The sequence below is a fragment of the Rhyacophila brunnea genome, unplaced genomic scaffold (assembly GCF_057557595.1).
Source record: "Rhyacophila brunnea isolate RB1 unplaced genomic scaffold, BYU_Rbru_1.0 scaffold_17, whole genome shotgun sequence".
NCBI classification, from domain to species: Eukaryota; Metazoa; Arthropoda; class Insecta; order Trichoptera; family Rhyacophilidae; genus Rhyacophila; species Rhyacophila brunnea.
The window spans coordinates 11,484,641-11,498,493 of record NW_028232827.1 but is presented as its reverse complement, the minus strand read 5'-3'; the positions used below and the strand labels follow the sequence as shown (position 1 = coordinate 11,498,493).

The following is a 13,853-nucleotide window of genomic DNA, read 5'->3' as shown; positions in this document are numbered from 1 at the left end:
TCAACCCATGTCAGCATATTGATCGGCGATATTAAATATCCATTTCCCGTAGTGTCCAATTATGGCAAACTCAGTTAATAGCTGACTGCAATTATTATTTCCGCGATATCCATTTTTACACGTAGTCAACTATATCCGATGACGCAAACTCAATAATTATATTAATAATTATTTCCTAAATATTCTTTTCAAGATATTATTTTGATTGTGAGTACGTCAATAAATAGCTGATCATAATTCATTGGACATGTCACTCGAATATAAGTTCCCGATATGTTAGCATCTCAGTCTTTGTATCGGATTCGATTCGAGATTCGGACCTCGGAACAATATCATAAGTATTGTAACATACTCTTGTACCGACTGTTTACGCTGCGAATAAAATTCGCTCCCCCATCCATCGGAGCAACCACCAAATCACGACTAAAGCCGCGTTGACACGGTCCAAGTACGATCCAAGTAGACTTGGATAGGAATAATTAGTATGAAGATGTCTCATCCAAGTGACAGCTTCATACTATTTATTCCTATCCAAGTGACAGCTCCATACTATTTATTCCTATCCAAGTTAACTTGGATGAGTAGGACGCGGTCCAAGTAGCTTGGATAGGAATAATAATTAGTATGAAGATGTCACATACGAGTGCACTTGGATAGGAATAAATAGTATGAAGCTGTCACTTGGATGAGACATCTTCATACTAATTATTCCTATCCAAGTCTACTTGGATCGTACTTGGACCATGTCAACGCGGCTTTACTCATCCACAACACCACGACTCCCACATAGCTGTGTCATCTGCCACCTGGAACAGTTCAGTGGAACGGCACTCGTACCGATCACAGAGATTTTTAAGCCACGAAATGCAGCGTCGTCTTCTGCTACGCTTACCATTGATCTTTCCTTGAATGACAAGTTGGGGAGTACTGTACCTTTGTCCTCTCATAATGTGGCCAAGGTACTATAGTTTCTTGGTTTTGATACTACGCAGAACTTTTCGGTCCTTTTTCATTTGATTGAGAACTTCAACATTAAATTTGTCACCCGGTCAGTCTAAGGAATTTTGAGGATGCGTCTATACAGTCACATCTCAAAAGCTTCACCTCTCCTTGACATCTCCTGGTTTAGCGTCCATACTTCCATACCATAGAAAAAAATGAGAGAACATAACAACATACCATACGCAGTCTCAGACCTAGGTGAAGGTCTCGATTACTAAAGAGGCGTCTCATTTTGAGAAAGGCACTCCTTGCGATCTCAATTATTCTATTTTTTATCTACTGAGACTGTTCCCATTTCATTGACCCATGTACCTAAATAATATATAATGGGTCACACCTTCAATTGTCTCGCTGTTAATGTCAAAACTTGTGTTGGTGTCGCTATTTTTGATACTAGTGATAGTTTTGTTTTCTTGAGGTACATTTTTAAACCATAAGAATTGCTGACTTCATTAACACTTTCTACCAGTTGATGCTATCTTGATAAGTTGTTAATGTGAATGAATTGTTATAACGTCAATATAAACAGTAAAAAAAAATAACGTACCATTGGTGACTGCAAGTACCCTAACATAAGGCTGCTGCGGTAGACGGTCATCATAATAAGCGGAGTATAGCGAGACCCCAGCGTCACGTACGTCCTTCCAGCCACCATCCTGAAAAAAACATGAAGGCGCATTAGTTCGCTATTAATAGGGCAATCAACTCACAAAATTGGCCGCATGGAACCAACTGGTATTACCTACTAAAATAACTCATACATTATTGTCCTTCGTCGATAGTGCTAATTTTGAACACATCAATCTGATGAGATAGTTATTCAGAAAGAAACCTGTCCACATTCAACTCGAGTTTATTCAATACTATTAGTCAATTTTTATATTTCAATGTGAAAGTAGAGGATGTATGTTTTATAGACTTAGCGTGGATTGATTCTTTCATGGAAAGAAGAAATAATAAAACAGCATTTTGTAAATATAAACTGAACATTTTTTTTCTAGATGCCTTTATGGATACCTCGCATTTACTATCGAGGTTTCTTTCAGAACTTTGACACCCAAACTACTCTACTTGATGCTAGCCACATTGGTCAGAGCTCGAAGTGAACCGGAGCGCCGGTCCGGTTCATAAAATCCCTAAAACTATCGCTCCGTCTCGTGGAAAAATTAATTTGACCGTCTGAGCTAGATAGGCCATATAACAAAAAATCTAACACTTTTTTTGTAATCTATACAATCAATATTATATCGACTGTGTTTAGGAAAAAGGGCGTAACCCTCGATTTTTCTAAAAGTGCTTTTATTAGAAATTAACAATGTATACAACTAAATACACGTTCTATAAAAAGGAAGAAAGCCGCAAATGCCGAATTATTATCTAAATTCAGGTTTTAATTGAGATTAATTAATTTTTAATTTATGGAAAAACGCATTTATCCGCAATTTTAATGATTTTTCTGTAATAACTTCTTTAATTATTATTAGATCGAAATTATATTACACCAAATCATCAATCATCATGCACCCAATGTCTATGCCTATTTTTTAAAAAAATATTAAATTAAAAACTCTCAAAAAACGTTTTTTGCCTCTACTGTAAAATTTGTTCAGTGAGGGTTACGTCCTTTTTCCTAAACACGGTCGATATTAAATTGTGAGGGCTACGGTTCGTAAAATTTTCCATTTAGAGTACTAGTATTAGTTATATTTCTCCAAACCTTACATTTTTTAAAAGATCATAATTATTATTAAAACTGCATACATTTATGACCGTAATATGGACTGGATCTATTTTGAATATGAAATAATTGTTTTTTTTTTAATTTCCGGACCGGTTTCCTTCTGCATAAAGCTAACCAGTTGAATGTTATTATTATATATAGACGCTCACATAAGGGGGAAGGTCCTGACTCCACCCAGGAATGAAAAAAATACAAAATATTCATCAGGTCCTCATGAGTGAGAATCTTATGATTTTGCTGTCGAACTGCTTTATCTATATATTATATTTTTAGGTATTCTACGATACCCAAGGTTGTCTCAGTGAAAGACCCGTGACACTCATGTACTGGTGTCTGAGACATTCAGTGTTTACTTTAATTTTATGACGTGGCATATCTAAAAGACAAAACAGCGCAGAGAACATAAACGGACACTTACGATCCTAATAATAATTAAGACCGTTAGACCACGCGCATTCGATAGCCACTTATAAATGCGACAGATCAGGATAATTCGTAGTTTGTTTAGCACCCAAAGTTATAGCTGCAAGCTAGGTATTCATAGCTAGACTCAAAATGCAGAGTTTCTGGGTCTGGGTAAAAATGTGGGATCCGTTGTTGAAGCGATGAGAAGCTGTAAGTGGTGGGTGGGGTAAATTCGGAAGTCAGTGGCACTTTTATTTAGTCTCAAATTAAAAATTAATAATAAATGATTATGAATATTTTTTGTGATATACTTACCCCTAATAGGTACTATTTTTGTGCGCACCTGATTATAATATAAACAGTACATTTTTTAGTTAAATGTAGTTATTTTATGTGTCTACCTACTAAGCATTGTTATTCTTAAAATGACATGGTATAATAATATACTATTTAGTTTCTAATATAATGTTAGAATGTAATTTTTTACGTATGTATTATTTTACAAGTATAGGTTTGGCGCTTGCCCAAGCGTTGACATTATTTTTTAAAACTTTTAGGAAATTAAGTATTATGACGTCTTGTAAGTTGACATCGATTCACCGAGAATTTTATTGACCACGTGAAAAGCTTGCCGCATTAATATTAATATTTTTTTGTTTACCTTGATCTTTGATGCAATATTCAAGAAGGAAATGTCACTGTTGTGGGTAAATCATTTAACGGGCTATAAACTTAAATTATTCAAAATTTTAAAGGGAAGGTACACTTCAAATCAGTAATATTAAACGTTATAATTTTGCAATTTTTTGAAATTATGTTTAAATGTTAATTAATATCTACTTGGCTCATTAAGTATTGAATTTTGTTTTTATTAATACAATATTTTTTATCTTGATTTATATATCTATCTATCTGTAACGCATTACAAAAAACATTTGTAAATATGTAGGAGCGAGAAAAACTGTAAAAAGACGTATCAAAAGTGGAAGGTGAGAGAATACACATAAACGAAAATTTCAAAGTTGAAAAATAAGCTGACACGCAAATAAAAAAAACATTTATTTTAATCGGGCCGTGAAAGAAAACAAATGATTGGATACTCTCATAATAGTTTGACAGATGATTACAGTGCAGTATTTGAATATCGCCACATCAAATAATGTTGACAGGTGGCATTACCCTCTGGTATTTTTTTGAGTAATAATATGTTAATCTGTTTTATATGTATACCTACCTGTCAACTTTTTTTTGTTTCCAGACCAACTGCCAAAGCAACGCTACAAATGATAATTATTATCCTTTCCTTGTAATCATTTTAAATAAGATTCACGGGTGTCTATTTTATAATCGTAAAAACCCCATTACGGCTACTAAACATATGGTTATAATATCTAATCGAACTATCAAATAAATAACTACAGATCCATATTTGCGAAAATGGATTATAAAAAAAAGTATCGTAAAAAAGGTGTTCTGACGCAGTGATTCTCAAATGTTTTTAAGGTGACATAATAAAAGTGTATCTAATAGGTACTGCTACCATCATGAGCATTTCACACACAATCTTCATACACCAGTGGCGAAGGGTGACTTTTGAAAAGAGGTAGATCTGATAAAAAGAACACATTTGTCAGGTATACTTACGAGAAATAAGAAGATAATACGATATTACTATTAATGAATAGGTACTCACTAATGACAACGACACACTAATTTATTGAAACTTCAAAAACTCACTGACGACATAAAATTAAGCAATCAGTTTAAATTACGTATTTTTTCAAAACATTTATAGGTACACATCAAAAATCGTTAGATAAAAATTCTTTTTATTTTTAAAAACAGTCTATATTTATTAATATTCGATTAAACACCATAGATTTTTTTTCGGTTTTAGACTTTGCGATCGGAGCTTACCTTAGTTCATACAATTCGATAGACTGGGCGGGGCTACGTGACGTAAAGTGCATATGAAAAAAAATTAAGAATTATTTGAAACATAATTCGACCTTAATTTACGTCAAGACAGATGACGCGCTGTGGTATATTTTTTAAAACCTTTGCAGATTGTTTTGTAATTATCTTTATAATACATTCCTACACATACGGCATCTCTCGTTGGCAAAATAAATTATCTTATAGAATATATAATCAAGTGATTATATAAATAAGTCAATATGCAATTAAAAATACTTTTCTTAAGAAGGTAGGCTTCTTCGCCACTGTCATACACATACTATAGGGTATACAGTTTAAACAAAACAGTGAATACATATTTAAAACAATGGTCAACCCGTACCGCATACAAAAATGAACTAATTTATTTCAATAAACAAATCAAAAAATACTATCTCAATAAACGTGGTTACTGCATAATAGGTATATCAGTATTTTATATTTTCTATAATTTATTAAAATTAATGTATTTTTACATAGTCTTTCCCATATGCATATCGTGTCCGGAAGCTTGTACGTATATAGTTCGCGCTATCACACTTCACCGTCAAATGTTGTATCGGAAATATATGGCCGTATATTAAAGACCGTCTAACCTCTTTGGATCGTATAGTACTGAGATAAAATTCATGTTTAAATAAAACACGGTTCTTGTCGGTTTACACTTTACAAGAAGCCAGCAGCAAACAAATTTTGAAAATAGCCGATATACTGACTTATTTGTTAGGTTAAGTTATGTTTTCATTCTTGAATAATTTATGAATTTTGCCAAAATCAGCTATGGAAATTGAATTAATGTTTATATTGAATCTGATAAAATTGGAGACCACATTGTATACGGTCGTCTCTTTCCGATAAGAAAGCTCACGGCGAACTGTACCATGGTGAAATGTTTTACGTACAATTTACATATAACCTGTGTTTATAATTCCATATTTTAGAAGAGTTGTGAAAAGGTTGAGAACGCACATTCTAATGCCATGGTGGTGTCATTACAAACAGTGATGGAAACATCGTAACAGATATCAAACGTGTAATTTTAAATTTGATGACATGGATTACTCGGTAGATTACAGACACACTCTGTGCCGGAGGGCGCGCATAGCCCAACTCGGGCGTAATGATCAGGTGTCCCAAATAAAGCAAATTGGACGTAAATGTTTTATGGTTCTGAATAAAGTAAAATAGAATTCGTGATGTATCACAGAACTTATCAGCAATTACAACAGTGGCGTATAAGAAGTTACGACACTATGAATGAAGATATCAAATATATGCATCATAATACGATGTATTTCTGTTACAGGACATGATGCAATGAATTTACCAATCTGATCATTGTCTGTCGCTGTTATGAACAGTGATGATGTACTCAAATATGTATCTGAGATTTTTGATCAACAAAGTTCTTTTTCTGCCATATTCTGATACCATAAAGCAGCACCGTAAGATCCATTCAGCTTTCAGTTTTAATGTTAATGTGTTTTCCATTTTGCGGGATTTTTCGTTGCTAACCTAGAATTCGATCCGGTATATAGAGTTCTTCGCAAGTACTAGCAAAAAATCGACACCGGTCAACATTCTTGGATGTGTTTTATGTGGTTTGTTTATGAGCTGCTGCATCATCCTGACACAGTCTTTGTAGAGTCTCCTGATTGTGTTGATGTTCATGTTATCGCTGAACTTATTAATTTGTGTCAACCGGCACTTTGTTGATTTTCCAACACTCAACTTCAATGTATCCACTTCTGAAATCTATTCAATTTAAATCTAGTATATTCTTATAGAAATTGGCATTTTCAGAGATATATAATTTTAAAAATCGTGTTTCCTATCAATAACACTATAGTATATTCTTTATACCTTTCCACTAATCAATTGCAAAGATTAATTGTCCGTATACTCGATATGATAGATACACTATAAGCATCTGTCAAACTATTATGAAAGTATCATATATATTGTTTTCATTCACGACCCGATTAAAATAAGCAATTCTTTTATTTGCGTGTCAGTTTATTTTTCAAATTTATAATTTGCATTTACGTGTATGTTTTCTATTATTTTATCTCTTATAATACGTCTATAATTACTTATAATATTCTTTCTTCGAAAATACATAATTTGGAAACACTTCTATAAATATATAAATATGTAGCGCCAGACAGGACTTGATCCTGCATCTGTCGGATTTCGGTTAATGTGTTTTACCAATATAGTATTTTTTCTAAAAGGTATGTTTCGGGGTATTTTCAAATTACGTTTATCGATATTACATGTTGTTTTCGTCTGATATTATGTTTATCCACAATTATGTATGTTATGCTTTGATATTTTAATACGATGTAGAGTCATGGACCCTGAAGAGAGCGGAAGGCAATTGATGCCTTCGAAATGTGGCGCCGAATGTTTCGAATTTCTTGGACAGAGCACAGGATGAACAAGTCAATCATCCAGAGACTACAGATAAAGGAACGGCTCTCGTCAATATGTTTTAGACGAATTCTGCAGTTTTTTTGGGACATATTGTCCGGCACCGATCAGCGGTGCCAGTGTGTATGTATCGGTGGCGAAGGGTGGAGGTAGGCGGTTAAGATCCGATATAAATAGTGCACATTAATCTTTGTCAGTCATACATATTTGTTTTTATTGAACTAAGACTACAATTTATACATGATGTTAGTTAATTTTTAAAAATCAATTAAGTCCTGCATACCCAAACCACAATAGTTTTGGCATGCTTTCGGCGATTCGAAAAAATTGTGCACACTTTTTCATTCATACTAATTTGTTTCCGTTGTAGATATAAAATATTATCCTATCTATAAAATATCCAAAATTATGTATGATTAATGGCATAAATTTAGATATTTTATAGATATACGAGTATTTTTTGACAATTTATTTATTGTGGCTTGGTTTTAATTGAATTAACCAAGATCTGTAAATTGTAGTCTGACTTCAATGAAAACAAATACGTATGTCTGGCAAAGTTTGATTTTTTATTTGATTTATGTCGAATCTTAACAGCCTTCTTCCACCCTTCGTCACTGGCATGTATGTACCAGTTTCTGTTTTTCTTTCCATAGAACGTCACTGACTACAATCTAAAAATGCCTGGCTAACAATTGTATAATATTGTACTCTGTCTGTCTATGGACTGCCATTAAAACTAATAGGCTCTACTGCCGTAATCGAATATTTTTGGTAAGCAAAATTATCGCATAAAGGTCACTTCGATTATCGCATTATATAAAAAAGTGTTCACAGTAAGGTATTTGCTAAGCGATATAAGTACTAAATTTAAGTTGGACATTGATAGGCCTGGTATTTTGCCGTGCGCCGTGACTAGTTTAGAGCTCCAAACTAACGTGTGGAAGGCACCGAGATTAATTCTAAACAAAATTGTTTCAGATTTTTTAAAAGTGGCTTTACGTGTATATTTCGATTATTTTAGTGCACTTATTATTTGAGTACATACTTAATCTAATGTACCTAAACAATATATTTTACTAAATACATAGGTAACTATTTAATTAGGTATCAGTGGTGAAGGGATGTAGGCTGTGGAGATCAGAGAAAAGGAGCAAACTTATCATTAAACTGCATTAGCTCTCCATATTTTATTTATTATTTTCGCCAATTGATGTCACTACAGGTAGGTATAATTATAAATAAGAAGATAATACGATATTACTACTGATGAACAGGTACACACTTATGACAACGACACATTACATCGATTGAATTTCAATAGCTTGCTGACGACATAAAATTGAATGATGGGGTTTAAATTATTTATACTTACACATCAAAAATTATTTAAACTTTTATTTTTAAAAAGAATCTATATTTATATGTGATTAAATTGTCTTACAGCTCACAATAATATTATGCGCAAAGGTTTTAGGTTTCGCTTCTTGAACCTCCCGTTTTGCATACATTACGGTAGGGCTGAGGTCCGTGATGTAATGTCCATACAAAAAAATCTGCCATTCATCGCACAATAATCAGATACATACAATAGTTTAACGGCCCACATGCTCAGCGTAGGTCAAAATTGAGTTTTTATTGTATTTTCAAACCATGATCCTGGACATTTTTTAAACGTTGTAGATAATCTATTTATATAATTTTGAAGCCTTATTATCCTTTATATTTATTTTAAACATTTCATGACTGCATAAAATATTTTTATTACATAAAATAATATTCTTTTAAACCTCTCGCTCTAATTATCGTGAATATTTTACTAAAATTATCTCGTCATAAATTATACTAATGGTTTTATAAATGCGTTTAAAAATTAATAAATGTAAAAAATCTTAACACCACTGCACAGTTATGTACCGAAATATGACTATATTCTAAAACATTAGAGCGAGAGGTTTAAAAGAATACTATTTTATGTAATAAAAATACTTTGTGCAGTCATCAAATGTTTAAAATAAATATAAAGGATAATAAGGCTTCAAAATTATATAAATAGATTATCTACAACGTTTAAGGAATGTCCAGGATCATGGTTTGAAAATGCAATAAAAGCTCCATTTTGACCTACGCCGAGCATGACCCCCCTTAAAAGAGATGGCGCTGTTGCATTTTTTAAATCTTTGACAGATGGTTCTGTATTTTTTTTTTGTAATTACGACAACTGTCACTTTTATTTTGATTTAACCGCTAGACAATCAATCCTCTCATTTGATTCGTTATCCGTTGACTGACTAACGCATAAATACTTATTCTGTACTAATAATACTATGCTTTTGGAACAAATTATTCAACATAATCATAATACGTACTTCGATATCTATTTATCTATCAGAATGATTTTATAATATATCAATGCATACCCCATGTATCATGAATGATTCTTATTTTTAAATCTTTTTTAATTCAAGATGTTACAGCAAAATAGTTTTCATGCAATGATGAGTTTGGAAAACGTACATCATTCCAAATATGGCGATTGCCAAAAATAGATAAATAATTATACATAAAAAGCATTAATTGTGTGTTATTTGGTATTCAATTAAAGCCAAGGCATTATATTATTGTGCCGGATTTAAATTAAGTTTATGGTAATTTTAGAATTAGATCGTCCAAATAATTAAAAGCGAAATTTGTATTGCGATAAGACAACAAAAAATAACAATTTATTATGAAACAATTAGTTTTTCATGGTCACTAAGCAAGCATCCATAACCGCCAAAATATTTGAATTGAAGGTCTTTTCATATGTTTAATCCAATATGTAAAACAAACAAATGTTGCTAGATGAATAAAATTAATTATAATGAAGTATTATTAAGTGTTTATCGTATAACTGGAAAAAAATCTTGTATGTGGCCATATACTAGTACGGCAGTGTAAGCATCTGTCAAACTATTATGAGAGTATCATATCATTTGTTGGACTTGATTAAAAAAAAACGATTCTTTCAATTATTTTTCAAATTTAGAATATCCATTTACGTGTATGTTTTCACTCATCTTACCCCATTTAATACGTCTTCTTCCTGTCATGCTCTCTCCTACATATTTACATAAAATATTTTCTCTTATGCGTTACAGACAGACAGATATGTAGCAATCATACCACTCAGCATTACAAGGGTGACATACTTTAATATGTATGTTTTATTGTCAAAACAAAACAACGTAGCGGAAACGAAGTCAGTATTTCTTCAATCATAATAGTAGGGTCTATTATGATTTGTTTAGTTGCCTTTATCTTGTAATGAATGAACTGCATTTGTATAAAAAGCAAGGACAATCCATAAATCCTTACTCTCACATTGAGTCAGGCCACTCGGTCACTAGACACACCGTCATCCCACTCGAGTCCAGTCTTTCGGTTATACGAATATCTCGTTACATCACCAGTCAATTCAACAATGTAATCAATCTCATCAGTACATCCTGATCCGCGATCATAACATCACTCTTGTCATCTTTATCATTGTATTCATTTATTCTTGTATCGATAAATAAAATCTCTCCTCATAAAATCCAAGCAACGACGAACTTAGTCATTCCATAATGATATATTATACAACGATACATTAAAACAAATAATATTGTAATAATGAAAACAAAATTCGATACTTACAACTTAAGTAGGTATTAAATATGATTTAAAAGATGCAACATTCAATAGCTATTTAAAAGTTTTAATATTGTTTAAAAAAATAATCCATTTTTAAATACATTATATCGATTGTCATTTTATAGTAGACTAGCTGAGCCAGCTGGCTCTCGCCAGTCTGTCTCGCTAGGTCTTGCAGACAGCTTTTCATCATAGTGACTTGGTGTTGGATTTTAATATAATAATTGTAAAGTGTGTATAGACGGCGCCATAGTTTTCCCTTCGGGATGGATTTTCATTCACGTCAGACAATTGAAAATTTATCTGATTTGTCAGTTTTACGATATGCATGTCGTCACTGCAAATACAAATTTGGAGTCATGTGCGTAGTCTATTCCGGAGTCTGGCCTTCTCAATATCATCTGACACCATTTCAGGCTGCTAAGCCTAGCAAAACAGCTGGCAATCGCCGATTGCTACCACTGTCATTTTAATTTTAATACAATATATGTGCATTTAAATATGATAAATAGTTATACATCTCAACCGTGATTATCATAAATAGCGATCCAATATAACGCGAATATTAATCTCTTTCGGGTCCCATTTACATAATAGAAAAAGTTTAGCAGCATAAAAAATAAATTTAAATTTTATTTGGTTTCATTGTCTATAAAAAATAAATGCTTGGAGCCACAGAATAATATTTTAAAAATCATATTTTGTTTTAAAAATTAACCTTAAACAATATAGTTTCCCGGTGCGGGACATTCATATCGAGACAAATGTTGATAAATAATGAAGTAGGTAATACATATTATATCTGATAAGAATAGGAATTTATAAGACCTAAAGATGTGGAATCAGCTTAAAAAGGCCTTCATCCAGCAGTGGATTGATACAGGTTGATGACGATAATGACGATATAAATGGGTAGGTATATAAAATCACAAATTTAAATTAAAATATTGCAGTTTATATGACCAAGAAGAGTAGAATTAGGTTGGGATAACCTTCATCCAGCAGTGGATTAATCTTGGTTGATGATGATAATGACGATATTATGAATGTGAAAATATAATATCAGCAATTTTGATAAATACAGCAATTCATATGACAGAAAGGAGTAGAATCAAGCTAGGGAGGTCTTTATTAAGCAGTGGATTGGTTTAGGTCAATGATGATGATGATGACGATATGAATATGTAGATAAATATAATATCACCGATTTTGATAAATACAGCAATTCATATGACAGAAAGGAGTAGAATCTGGCTAGGGAGGTCTTTATTAAGCAGTGGATTGGTTCAGGTCAATGATGATGATAATGATAATGACCATATGAATATGTAGATAAATATAATATCACCGATTTTGATAAATACAGCAATGCATATGACAGAAAGGAAGAGAATTAGGCTAAGGGGGTCTTTATTAAGCAGTGGATTGGTTCAGGTATATGATAATGATGATGATGATGATGACTATATGAATGTGTAGATACATATAATATCACAGATTTTGATAAATACATACATTCATATGACAAAAGGAGTAGAATCAGGGTAGGGAGGTCTTTATTAAGCAGTGGATGGATCCTGGTTGATGATGATGATGACGATATGAATATTTAAATAAATATAATATCACCGATTTTGATAAATACAGAAATTCATATGACAGAAAGGAGTAGAATCTGGCTAGGGAGGTCTTTATTAAGCAGTGGATTGGTTCAGGTCAATGATGATGATGATGATGACGATATGAATATATAGATAAATATAATATCACCGATTTTGATAAATACAGAAATTCATATGACAGAAAGGAGGAGAATTAGGCTAAGGGGGTCTTTATTAAGCAGTGGATTGGTTCAGGTATATGATAATGATGATGATGACGATATGAATGTGTAGATACATATAATATCACAGATTTTGATAAATACATACATTCATATGACAAAAGGAGTAGAATCAGGCTAGGGAGGTCTTTATTAAGCAGTGGATGGATCCTGGTTGATGATGATAATGACGATATGAATATGTTTTTAAATATAATATCACCGATTTTGATAAATACAGCAATTCATATGATAGAAAGGAGTAGAACCGGGCTAGGGAGGCCATTATCCAGCAGTGGATTGGTTCAGGTCGATGATATTATAAGAATGATAGAAATAGGTATAATATCGCAAATTCGTTAAACCGATAGTAGTAGAATCAGGTTGCGGAACCCTTCATCCAGTAGTGGATTGATCCTAGTTGATGATGATGATGATGATTATGATGACGATATGAATATGTAGATAAATAACATTAGAAATTCAATACTGTCAAGAATACAATCAACGTAGAGAGGCCTTCATCCAGCAGTGGATTTATTGAGGCTCGTGATAATAATGGCATTATATATAGATAGGTAGATTATAATATTATATCACTGATTTTGATAAATATAACAATTCATGTGTAAGTAAGGAGTAGAATAAGGCTTAGGAGGCCTTCATCCAGCAGTGTATAGGTCAAGATTGATGATGATAGAGACGAAAAAAATAGGTAGATATTATACAATATCACACATTTTGATAACTATAACAATTCGTATTAATTTCTTTCATTGTTTGCAATGGCAACTTTTTTAGTATGGAAATTAGTAGCCT

The 13,853-nt window shown here is 32.4% G+C and overlaps 1 pseudogene; it reads right to left on the bottom strand.

The window, feature by feature from the left end:
• The window catches only part of LOC147073679 (uncharacterized), a 42,639-nt pseudogene that overhangs the window by 16,605 nt on the left and 12,181 nt on the right, over positions 1 to 13,853 (bottom strand).